The sequence below is a fragment of the Capsicum annuum genome, chromosome 3 (assembly GCF_002878395.1).
Source record: "Capsicum annuum cultivar UCD-10X-F1 chromosome 3, UCD10Xv1.1, whole genome shotgun sequence".
Lineage (NCBI taxonomy): Eukaryota > Viridiplantae > Streptophyta > Magnoliopsida > Solanales > Solanaceae > Capsicum > Capsicum annuum.
The window spans coordinates 69,911,198-69,925,166 of NC_061113.1; the positions used below are offsets into that span (position 1 = coordinate 69,911,198).

Below are 13,969 nucleotides of genomic sequence, written 5' to 3' on the forward strand. Positions count from 1 at the left end.
TACTTTCTAAGTTTTCCTCATTAATTACTTTTTGTTTTTCATTGATTTCTAAATTTTTTGTATTTGTTAATATTTCTGTATATGTTTCACTATCTTCTGAATCATAATTATCTGTCTCTTCAACGTCTATATTATTTATTTCTAATTCTTTGTTTTTTATTTCCAATTTTTCCTTAAATTGATTTATTTCGTTCAGTAATTTTTGTTCTCTATCTTTTTCTTCTTTTTCCTTTTATCTTTGTTCATACAGATTTTTTAACATTTGTAGTTCTTTTTCTAATTCAGCAATCCTACTATTTTTAGTTTCTTCTATTTTTCGTATTTCTTATGTAGTTTGTTGTTTTATTTTTTCTATTTCCTTTTTCCTATCTATTTCTTCATTTTCTCTTTCTATTCTTACCATTGCTGTCAATTTATCTTCTAATTTTAATTCTTCTTTTTCTAACATTAGATATAAATGTTCACCTATTTTCTTATATCTTCTTCCTAGATTAGAAAATACTATCTTTATTTTTAATCCTTCATGATTTTCATATATTTTTCATCTATTATAAATTCTTCTTTGTTCATTTTATTGTGAATAGTTCATGTTGATATATATATTCTAAACTGTCTATTTGTGATTCTAATTTTGATATTTCATCTTTTTGTGTATTTATTAAATTTTCACTAACTCCGGCAAATATATTATAATGTAGTCTTTCTATTCTTATTTTTAATTCTTTACGTTTTTCAGAAATAATTTGTTTTAGTTCTTTGTATTTCTGCACTTTATTCATTTAAACCTTATTTATAATATCTTGGTGGATATCTAAATCTAATTTTATCATAATTAGGTGGTATGTGTCTCATTCTTCTAGATTTTAAATGGATTATTAATTTTGCTTCAATACTAGATATTAATGTAATTAGGGAGGCTAATCTTTGTGGGTTTTCTCTTGTTTTATTTAGACTTATATATTCTGAATAATTACTAATTAAAGATTCTTTAATTTTTCTAAAAGCTTCTCTATTTTTAAATGGTCTTCTCATGATTAATTCAATAAACATAGATAAATTCTAACATATCTAACATATATCTCACTGCTGTACTTTTTAAATTACTGGGCTCTGATACCATTTGCAGGGGGTGCGGATATAGGCGGATAACTAACTTATAAAATAGATTTAGTATATATATAATGAATCTATTTTTCTTTGTGCGTGGATATTTCTTAAATTTTGTTTCAATATTTTTTAATGATTTATTCTTTTCGTAAGATGTATTCATTAATTTGTTTTGTTTATTATTTTATCCTGTAGTAATTGCAGAGTTATAAATTTCTGTATAATAATTTATCCTAACTGTACTGTAATGTATATCTAATTCTAGATTTTCAATGTTATTTATTATCTTGTGTTGTTCTTCTTGTAGTGAGTTTTTTAAATTATATAAACTATCACATGTACTTTTTTCTAAATTTTCTAAGGTTTCTTCTATCCATATTAATTTTTCTTTTAGATTTTTCATTATTTTCTAATTCGGTTTCTATAATTAATTTCTTTGTTTAGATTATCTTGATTTTCTCTAGTTTTTCTAATATATTCTAACATTTCTTAATCTGAATAATATCCTTCTGGGTAAATTTCTTGGTATAACTGTTCTATCCAATTTATGGTTTCAATTTCATAGTCTATTACTTTTTCTAATATTATTTTCTTAATGTCTATAATTTCTATATCTTTAAGTATATATAAGATTAAAACTTTAAGATAATCTAGATGATCTATCTTTTAAAATTGATTTTATTATAATATTTTGTAATTATTTGTTTTAGCCTTAATAGTTCTTGCATATTTTTATTAAGAAATTCTATATATTTTATATCTTTATTTTCTATGTATTTGTCTATATTTATTTTCATCTGTTTTTCTAGTAACTGTATGTTTCTCATATCTTTTTCTAAAAATTTTTATGTAATTTATCATGGTAAGTATTTATCTTTTTCTAAATTTTTTTATGTAATTTATCATGGTAAGTATTTGTAAGAGTAGTTAGGTAGGTATGATATATAATTTACTCTAGTTATGTAATATTTACCAAATGCTTTTTCTAATATGATTTTTCTTATATCTACTACTTTTATATCTTTAAGTGCATACAAAATAAGTATTTTAAATTTATCTACCATCACATCAGATAAATAATTATTCATTTTCATAAAATTGCTTTTTTCAAAATATTTCCTTCAACCATGTACATAACAAAATATGGTCATCTTAGATTACTATATACTAGATTATTCTTAAATAATATGTTCTTCAAACACTATTAGCATGGTAATTTGGATACTTTTTCCCTTAAACAGCACCTCTACTCTGGTTACTCCCCGCCACGGCTTCTTGCCTCATTGGTTTCACCTTTACGATGGCATAGTTCTTAGAAATTTTGCTCCGTTTCCACTTTGTTAATAAACTTCTTTAACATATTATTCTTCGAATAATTCTACTATAAAGTAACTAATATGAATTTATTTTATCATATCATGATTGTTGGGAACTATGAATTTAGCTATTCATAATCATAAATAAATATACCTGTTCGGGTAGTTTTGATGTTTCTGAAGTTTGTTCCTCCATAGCTTTTTCCATTGAAGTATGACTGTTTTTTAATTAACTGAGCAAAATATTTATTGTGGACTGGAGAGAGTATTGCTTCAACACATGAAGACTTGCCTTGCAATGCCTTCGGTTTCTTTCATTTATAGAATGAAAAATCTTTACAAAGTCCTTGCATGAGTCTTTACACGTTTAAAAAATTCTAAGATTAGAATCCTAAGTGTCATAGCCTTTTGAAAAGTCAAAAAGACTAGGAGTCTAAAAAAGAAAAGTCTGTACAATAAAAATTTAGTGCCATAGCCTTTAAAAAAGGCTAGGAGGCTAAGAAAAGTCTATACAATAAAAACTTACAATTCTAACAATTTTACGTAAATAATTTAATATCTTGTCTTCTTCCATTGGTGTCTTCTCGTTGTCGTATCTGTTGCTTCTTATCTTATCTTTCCAGCTGGCATGTTCATCTTCTTGATTTTTATTCTAGGTGCACTTCTGAAATAATGTTATCTTCTCCATTACATCTTGAACATTGATGATCTGGATATTTGTGTCCAATTATTTTACAATATCTTGTCAGTAATTCATCTGAAATAAATCCTTTTTTAATTGCTCTTGCGGTAGATTGTTTTTCTGGGTTAAATAATGTCATTATCCATTGCCTAACATCTTTCATATCTGTTTGTCGTAGCTCTTTTGAATTTGAATAAATCATTTGATGGTCTCTCGAATAATAGCTCCATATTGGGTTTCCATTAGGTTTCCATTAGTATAATTATTTGCTAATTCTTGGATAATCATAGATAATCCAATGAGTCGTTTATTTGCATAAAAATCGAGTATCTCAATTCTGGGTATCTCCTGTTGCTGCGTAATATCTTTTGGTATGATCATATCTCTGGTTAGTCCTATTTTTACAATTTGTATAACTGATTTTATTTCGTCGTATAATATCTCTGCTGGTGCAGTATAATACTTTATGTAAAATAGATTTCCTTTTGTTATCCTTTTGTAGGTGGTGAATATCTTATGTAATTTTTCCATAGTTGTTAGTTCTTCTCCGTCTTGGGTGTATATGGTGTTTAATAATCCATAGTCAAAACAATGACTGCACATGCTTAGTGTTCTCAAAAAGGTAAATATATGATAGTCAGAGTCGTAGATTAAAAGTAATCAAAGTTTAGTTTGATAATTCAACCAAATAGTTTTCACACAAAAGGTATATGATTGACTACATAATGGTTCATTCAACAGAAATACACACTTGAAGGATTACAAATCACACAACCAAAGCACCTGAAATACTTAATAGTGTTAGAGCGCCCAAGTATCACTCGATATATGGCAAACTACAAGAGCTTAACCATGAAAACAATAAGCAAATTAATTCCATAAGCTGCCTAGGTATCTTTACACTATACACTCCACACAAAATGCCCATAATTTTAACAATTTCGAACGAAAACCATGATATAGATAAAGTTAATAAAAGCTGATTGATGCTACAGTTCAATGTTACAGCAACTATACCAATCAAAAACACGTAACGAAACACAAAAGGCATAAAAATTTCTCTACTTGAGCAGACGTAGATCAGAAAGTGAATGAGACAGCAAAATTAGACCAAAAAAGAGAAATTATTATAACCACAATACATGCAAAATCAAAAACTGAGTCCATTATATTTTAATCAAATAATATCACAGGTAACACCTCAATAACCTAGCACCTAAATGTATTAAATATTTTTTTCAAATGCAAGCAATGTAGTTGACACCAAAGTAAAATTAGGCCAAAAAAAAAAGAAATTGTTAAAACGACAATACATGCAAAATCAAAACCTAATGAAAAGGAAAGTTAATCCAAGTGGCAATTGCTACAAAAAAGAAAATAGGAAAGAAAATAGGAAAAAAGAACACTTTCTGTTTATTCTGTCTATAAGACATGCAACAAAAGAAAAAAACTCAGTCAAAATTAGTTTAAAAAAAAAAAAAGCAACTCCATTAATTATACCCAAATTAAAATACAAATACACACATAATCACAATAAAAAACTCAAAATCAAAAAAAATTATAGCCAACTTAAAATACAAATACACACATAATCACAACAAAGAAGTAAAAATCAAGAAAAATACAATAAAAATAGAAAGTGACAAATAAAACTAATCAAGAATAAACAAATTGGAAGAAGAAAAGCTCACAGATAAACAAGAAAAAAAGGACCAAAGCAATTGACCCAGATAACTTTCATAGAACCAAGAATCACACGAACTTTAGTGCAACTATCACACAAACATTAGTACAGCTTTTATGAAGATTAATCGGAGAAGAAATTTTTTTTCAGTGATGTTTTTTATAAAAAAAAAAATATAACTTTAGCTGGTATCTATAAAAATGAAAGAAAAAGAAAGACTTGTGAAGTAGAAAAGACAATGCATAAAAAAGATTTGTGAAGTAAAAAACATTGAAATACGTGTACAAAAATTAAAAAAATGATACATGCATACACACGTGTAATAACACCAATATACGCCAATAACACGTGGATAAGAGAGTTATATATTTATCCTCAATGTTGGTCTTATTTACATTAAGTACCCGTCGTAGTATAAATAACTTTTACTTACATATAACTGTAATATATATATATATATACACACACGTGTAATAATATCAATATACACCAATAACATGTGGATAAGAGAGATATATTTATCTTCATTGTTGGTCTTATTACATTAAGTACCCGTCGTAGTACAAACAACTTTCACTTACATATATATATATCGATGTGCCCATGCCAATATATGTTTATTTTTATCTCAATTCATATGACATAAATAGAATTTAGATAATTATTTATATTTTTAATATATTTTTAAATATTTTAAGTTGTTAAATATGTAATTTATAATACTTTTTATGTTCCTCTCTTTATCTAAACTTTTGTGACATTGAAAGTCGATTATATTTTTAAAATAATTTAAGTTTTTAATTATTGTGATTTATAATATTTTTTTCTTCTATTCCAATTTAAGTGGCTCAATGCTTAGATGGCCATAGTATTAATTTTTTAATACTTAGATAACTTATAATAATTAATTAGAAGTGATATAATAAAATTATGATTGAAATAGATGAAGCAGACATGTCATAAAAGTCTAGTTTAGTTTTTGACTAAATAGTATTAATTTTCTAATACGTAGATTTCTTATAATAATTAAGTACGGTTGATATAGTAAAATTACGGTTGAGGCAGATGAAGCAGACATATCATAAATGTCTATTACTTTTTTTATTAAATATTATTAATTTTTTAATATGTATATGACTTATAATAATTAATTGGGGGTGATATAGTAAAACCACGGTTGAAACAGCTAAAGCGGGTGAAGAAGTAAGCATGTAAATGAAGTGTTGCCTGCTTCTTTACACTTCTATATATTTATCCTTGTCCAAACTTGTGTGGCATTGATAGTCAATTAGATTTTTAAAATAATTTAAGCTTTTAATATTGTGATTTATAATACTTTTTCTTCTATCCCAATTTAAGTGGCACAATACTTAGATGGCCATAATAATTAATTAAGAGTGATATAGTAAAATCATGATTAAACCAGCGATGAGACATGTCTTAAATGACTTATAACAACTAATTAGAAGTGATATAGCAAAATTATAATAAACATACTTGTGAAAAAAATTTAAGGAGGCCTCATATAAGACGTCAAGTTAATTTTAAGCATCAAGAGTTAATTTATCATTTTATATCTATTCTACCTTTTTTATTAAATATTATTAATTATTTAATATTTAGAGGACTTATAATAATTAATTAGGGGTGATAATTTAGTAAAATTACGGTTGAAGCAACTGAAACAAACATGTCAAAATGTCTATTTTACTTTTTAAATTAAAACTTATTAATTTTTTAATAAATTAATAACTTATAATAATTAATTAGAGATAATATAATAAAATCATAGTTGAAGCAGGTAACACAAGCAGGCATGTCGAAACTTTGACAAGGAAAAGAACCAATGAAGTTGTGTAAAAGCAAGCATGTTGATCTTTAAACTTTTAAGTCGTTAATTATTGTGATTTATAGTATTTTTATGTATTTATTTGAAATACATAACAGATTAAATATTTTAGATATTTAAATTGTTAACTATTGATTTATGATACCTTTTATGTAATTTTCAAATAATATATATTACTTTCCTTGTCCAAACTTTTGTGGTATTGATAGTCAATTCTATTTTTAAAATAATTTAATTTTTAATTATTGTTATTTATATTACTTTTAATAGACATGTCTTAAATGACTTATAACAACTAATTAAAAGTGATATAACAAAATTACTATAAAAAATACTTGTGAAAAAAATTAATTGGCTAAACAAATAAAGGAAGTTTGTAAATATCGTAGTATCGAATTTGTCCATAATAGGATAACTTGTAAAGATAGAAACTGGATAGGGAAATTATATGGCGAGATGTAAAAAAAAATGAGAACATGTAACACAGAAAATTTGAAGGCAATAAAATTTGTTCATTTCGACCAAAAAAAAAAATAAGTGGGCTTCATATAATACGTCAAGTTAACTTAAAACATCCAGAGTTAATTTATCATTATACATCTATTTTACTTTTTATTAAATATTATTAATTTTTTAATATTTTGATGACTTATAATAATTAATTAGTGGTTATATATAGGCCTCGTTTGACCATGAAAATAATAATTTTCTGGAATTGAAGTCTGAGTTGAAGTTGGAGTTGGTGTTGTGTTTGGCCATAAATATAAATTGGAGTTGTTTTTGAAATTTTGTGAGAGAAATATGAGTGAATAAAGTGAAAATAAGTTTTCCAAAAATAATTTTCAATAAAGTGAAATAATGCTTATGCTCAAACACTATTATTTACACTTTTTTTACTAAAGTGAAATAATTTTTCGAGAAAAAGTGAGAAATTTTTCATGATCGAATATCTACTTAATAAAATTAAGATTGAATCAGCTAAAAAAGCAAGTGAAGAAGAATTCATGTGTCGTGTGTTTCATCACACTTCTATATAGCACTAATGTATTGAGGACCCTATATGTCCCGGTTATTATATAAGGTAATCTTTTATTTTGGAGTCTTAAAAAGTACAGATGGATGGCATTGTTGGTTATCAGCTAATGTGTCATTTTGTTGTATACATGCTTTGTAATAACTACTAGAGTATATTTTTGCCAGCATATGTATTGGTAGTTAAAAAATGAAAAGGAATAAGTTGTCAATCAGCAAACCTTCTACGTCCACCGCTGCCACTCTCTCTTAGGCAGTTAAAATAGACAGCAGCAACTGGTAAGCCAAGATTATAGAGTTCTGCAAAATCTCTTGTATTTAAGTTCTGACGCCATCCTGGAGCATACACTGTCTATAGACCCAACTGTCTAAACAATACGAATGCAAAGCGATGGTTCCTATTGATGGTCTTGGACTTTCATAGCTCACTATTTCTTGCCCTACAAACACACCAAACTCCTCAATTTCATGCACTAATATTTCTAGTACCATGTTTCATACATGCCGCTTAAAGTTTATTAGAACGTTGGCCATTATTCAATTCCTAGAACAGTTAAGCAGACATCGAATATTTTTCAAGGAAAAGAAGATATTAATCTGAAGAGTATGATGAAAGTTTTGCTGTATTTTTTTCATTCAATCCATTTATTATCAATGTATGTGTTGTTATTTGCATCCTATCCCGTATAAAACTAACATATAGACTCTAGCACAATTTAAGTGGATATCATATGTAGAAGATAATATTATAAAAAGCAGCCAAACAATGTATACCAATACAGAGTTTTAAACGTCGAATATTAATCGGCTTATTTCACCTAGCAAACTAAAGGGGCTCTATATGACATGATTCAGCTAATTCTATATGAATTTCAGCAGAACAGAGGGAAAAAATGATATGACATGTGTTACTGTTTAACTTTTCTAGTCAATATATGTAGATTATTCACCTATGATATAGATTCACACACATTATATAGAGTATAAATTATACATATATTATATATTTGTCTGTTATTTATAATTTAATCAGTTGATTGGATGGATATTTAGGTTGATGCTCGAAATTTTTTAAATATAAAAGTGAACAAACAAAAATTTAAGAAATTAGTAGTAACACATTGCAGATCTGCATAAGAATTCCAGCGTAATCGTGCTCGTGTGGGTGAAAAGGATATTAATCGTTAGCATATCTTTTAGGAAAGCCTAGGCACCTCAATCACTTTGACAATAGATTTCATTTCATTTTATTTCCTTGGTTTTATTACAAGTATGTGAAAAATATCATAGAACGCAACACTACCCAGAAATATGAATAGTGAATACCTTGTTATTAATTGCTTCATCCTTCTCATATTACTTGTCCACAATACTTAACATATACATTTCAAATTACTTGTCAATTACAAACTCAAGATGCAATTATTTAAAATCATTTCATTTTACTCTTAAAATTAACTCATTTGGAAAGTGTAAAGCAGTTTTGATCACCTCCATAATTTTATACAGTTTCTCTACTATTAATATTTTTTTATTTAGTCAGAAGAGTGCATTAATATTCTTAATATGACACATTTATATAGTGTATTAAAAAGAGTTAAAAGGGTAAACTGATAAAAATATTCTTCGTATTTGTTTTTTTTAAGGAGCATATAAAGAAGAGAGCAGACAATTAATAAGAGATAAAAGTAATATTATTGTTGTTATGATTACTATTATTATTCTATTTTTTTTAATGTTTCAGTCAATAAAGCAATAGTGATAATATTTGGGTTACTTTAAGGGGAAGAAATAAAATAAGAAACGAAGGAGGACATAAAATTAGCAAGCAGTTAATAATCGGAAGTGTGACTTAAATTTGAATATAAAGAAGTCGAGAAAAATTAAATCAAAGATATGGAAAGACAGAAACAAACAATAAGATAAAGAGAGGATTCTCACCAAAACTTGCACCTGTGGTAGCTGGAATATCAGTGCCCAACCTGTCGACGTTTCGTTAATGAAAAATTGATACTTAGTGATAATAACAAGAGAGAATTATAGACAAAGTAGAAAAGAGGATTTAAGATATATAATATGTGTTTGTATATATATTTTTATTATGTGATTATAGTTAATTAATATACATGTTCACTTTTATTGAATTTCTTGGACCAGATTTGATGCGATTTAATGTAAGAGTAAGTAGTTACTCTAATAACAAAACAGTGGCACGCGAGGGATGTGTTTATATATACTAAAATCTAAGTTTCTAACGACGCCAAATTAAAAAAGTTCACTCTGATATCTTCAACAGGAACAACCCAACGAATAAAAATAGATGAACTTTTAGCGATGAAGAGTGGCAAAATCAGAGGATGATTCAATCGCATCTATTTGTCACCACCAACTAGGAACTTTGGCCTACTCGACTTTCACTTTAAAAGACAAGATCAGAAAATTTTTTGATCTTCAATAAGAATGCACGATGTATCTGTATATGGTCTCCTTGGGAACGCACGGACAAATCAACTATCTAGTCATACTGAAGACATCTTAGAAAAGAATAACCCCTCCGTCCACTTTTACATTATACTAAAAATAAATATTTATTTTTATGTGTACAATTTGAAAAAGAATAGATAATTTACCATTTTATATTTATATTCTATTAAAACTATTGATTTCCTAACATCGGCTAACTTATAATTAAAGAGTGATATAATAAAATTATTATTTGATTTATTGTTTCTTAAGATATGTATGAACTCAAACATGGATCTAAAAAGAGACAAAAAGAGTACTAGTATTCATAATTTTATAATTTATTGGTCTTAATTTAAGTGATTGTATTTGATGGAATAGAAAGCAAAAAATAAAAATAAAAAATATAAATATTTGTTTGATATAAATTATCCCACTTCAAATAAACTAGGCATATAAATTATCCCACTTTGAATAAATTAGACATTATAATATGAATTATTATTGTATATAATCAATGTAAGAGAGAGTATGATATAATAAAATGAAAAAAGGTGGAGGGAAAGATAACAAATTCTCAAGTTCCCTACTATTACAGCTAGGGCTGGGGAAATTTTGGATAAAACCGAAAAAATTGAAAAATCGAATCAAAATTTAATTTTGGTTTCGATTTTTTAATTTTTTGGATTGATTTCGATTTTCAATTTTCATAATTCAGTTTTACGGTTCGATTTTCGATTTTCTTAAAAAAAAAAATCGATTAAACCGAAAAATCAAAATCGGAATTATATAAATAATAATATAGTATATATTATTAATATATATATATATATATATATATATATATATATATATATTATTAGTTACATAATTTAATAACCCTAATTCTAAAGGCGCCTAAATCACAAAATTTCATTACAATTCACACACACGCCGCTTTCGGCTTTTTCTTTACAACGACGATAGACCACCGGGCACCGGCGATCTACTTTATTTCTTTACAAAAATACTGCGATCGGTGATCTGCAAATAAAGACCCACGACTGGTGTTTCGTATTTGTTGAGCGGCGCCGACGATTGTGTTTGAGGCGGCGACTGATCGTGGTTTTTGTTTGTTGAGCGGCGATCGGCGACAACTGTGGACAGACCACTTTTTTATTTATTTGTTCCAGCAATTAGTCAGCCTTCAAAATATGTCTAATCCGATATTTTTTTTATGATTTTTATTTAACTTGATAGTTTAAGGTTAAAGGTTGAGAACTAATAAATAAATTATTTCATTTCACAGATTGGAAGTAGGAAAAGTAAACAGGGAGCATCAAATGAAAATATTTTAGCTTCATCTCCAAATGAAGTTGAAACTACGGTTGAAGCTGAACTATCGAAAAAAAGAAAGGTCATGGAACCGAGGGCAAGATGTTGACAGTGACTTAACAAGATTATTGATGGAAAAACCAGAGCTAAAAAAGCACAATGTAAGTATTGTGGAAAAATTTATGATGTTGCTTCAAGTGCTAGTGGTACTTCGTCGATGAATAATTACATGCTAAAATTATGTCCTTACCGCCCTAATGTTGGTGTGAAAGAGAAAGACAATCAAACAAAATTAGCTTTTCTACCATCTTCTAGGAATGAAAAAGGAGGGGCATTGGGTACTTGGATATTTGATCAAGGACGAAGTAGGAAAGCTTTAGCTTAAATGATAATTGTTGATGAGTTGCCATTTAGTTTTATTGAAAAAGAAGGCTTTAGAAATTTCATGAGAGTCACAGCCCCACAGTTTCATATTCCTTCTCGTAGAACCTTGACAAGAGATTGTTATTAGTTCTACAATAAAGAGAAACAAGTTTTGAGAAGGGTTTTCAAAGAAGTACGTCCAAAAATTTGTCTTATGACAGATAATTGGACGTCTATATAAAAGATTAACTACATGTGTCAACAGCTCACTTTATAGATACAAATTGGAAATTGCATAAAAGAGTGATAAATTTTTGTCCAATTTCTAGTCATAAAGGTGTTGATATGGCTGCTTCCGTTACTAATTGTTTGCTTGAATGGGGTTTGGATACTGCTTTTAGTATTACAGTTGATAATGCTAGTTCCAACGATGTTACATTGATAGAAATGTCCAAACAATTAAGTAATTGGGGAACTAATATAATGAAGGGTCAACATCTTCATGTGAGGTGTATGGTACATATTCTTAATCTTATTGTGCAAGATGGGCTGAAGGAAATTGATAAGTCTGTTAAGCGAGTGAGACAAACTGTGAAGTATGTTAAACAATCTTTTGCGAGAGTTAAAAAGTTCAAAGAATGTTGTGAATCTCAATTGATAACTTGCAAGAAATCTTTATGTTTAGATGTTCCTACTCGATGGAACTTTACATACTTAATACTTGAAACCGCACAACATTTTGAGCTTGCATTTGAAAGATATAATTTCTATGATAATGGTTTCTTGGATTATCTCCATACCTCTCCTTGTAAAGATAGACCTAAAGCAGGCGCCTTTGTAAGTGAGGACTGAGAAAATGTGAGGACAATGGTAAAATTTTTGAAAACTTTTAATGATCTTACTTTGAAAGTTTCTGGTTCAAATATATTACTACCAATGTACACTTTGTGGAAATTGCTGAGTTTGATCTAATTTTGAAAGAGATGATAGAAAATGAAGATTCTAATTTGAAAAAAATGACAGCAAATATGAGGGAAAAGTTCAAAAAGTATTGGGGTACTCCAGAGAAAATAAATAAAATGATCTTTATTTCATCTGTGTTGGATTCCCGCAACAAACTTGAATATGTTCCTTTTGCAATTGTGGACATGTTTGGAAAAGAAATTGGGGACAAGTTGTCCGATTCAGTGGAGTCATAAATGAAAGCCTTGTTTGAGCATTATGTCAAGAAATCAAAAAACTCTTCATCTTCATCCACTTCTTCTTATTCTGGGAATTCTTCATCCATAAGTGGTTATGAAAACTTTCAAAAAAGAGAAATAATGAGAACAAAACAATAATTTGAGAAGCATAAAGAAATTAGCGGAGGTTCAAGCAATAAATCTGAGTTGGGAAAATATCTTGCTGAAGAGATTGAGCCAGATTTAGAACAATTTGATATATTAGGTTGGTGAAAAGTTAATGAGCTGAGATTTCCCATTCTCACTGAGATGGGTCGTGATGTGTTAGTCATTCCCATTTCCAGTGTTGCATCTGAATGTGCATTTAGCATGGGAGGTCGAGTTATTGATCCCTTTAGGAGTTCATTAACTCCTAAACTAGTGCAATCTCTTATTTGTCTTCAAGATTGTCTTAGAAATGAATCTACTCCAGTTAATATCGAGGAAGATTTAGAGTATCTTGAGTAACTTGAAGTTGGTAAGAATTTTATGATTTTGTATTCATTATATTAAAAATAACTTCTTATTTATATTGCATATCAACTAACAAGTGTCTTATATTTTTTCAAAAATGGCTAGTGGTGAAACTGAATCTAGCATTGTTGATGTCTAGTTCTCAATGAGCAAATATGAATTATAGGTAAGTGTAAGTTTGTTTTTGGGTTCATATTTTACCGCTAATTGCCAAATACTATACTACCCGATTTCTATTAAACTACCTCATCAGTTTTTTGCTTCTTACAACACTGAGTTTACCCACAACACAACTCAACTAATATCGGGCAACTTTTTCCATCAGCCCTTGGAGATATGGAAAGATATCACCTATTGTTTTTTCCCTCTTCTGGGATTTCAACCTTGCTCTCTCATCGTCACTTAAGTTCGAGTGCTGTTGGGATGCACCCTTGGGTTTTGTAGGCTTCTTAAGAGTTCTAGTTT

At 28.0% G+C, this 13,969-nt stretch overlaps 1 pseudogene; it reads right to left on the minus strand.

Annotated features, from left to right (window-relative positions):
• Positions 1 to 7,878: 7,878 nt before the first annotated feature.
• Positions 7,879 to 13,969, minus strand: part of LOC107863598 — a 41,650-nt pseudogene continuing 35,559 nt past the window's right edge.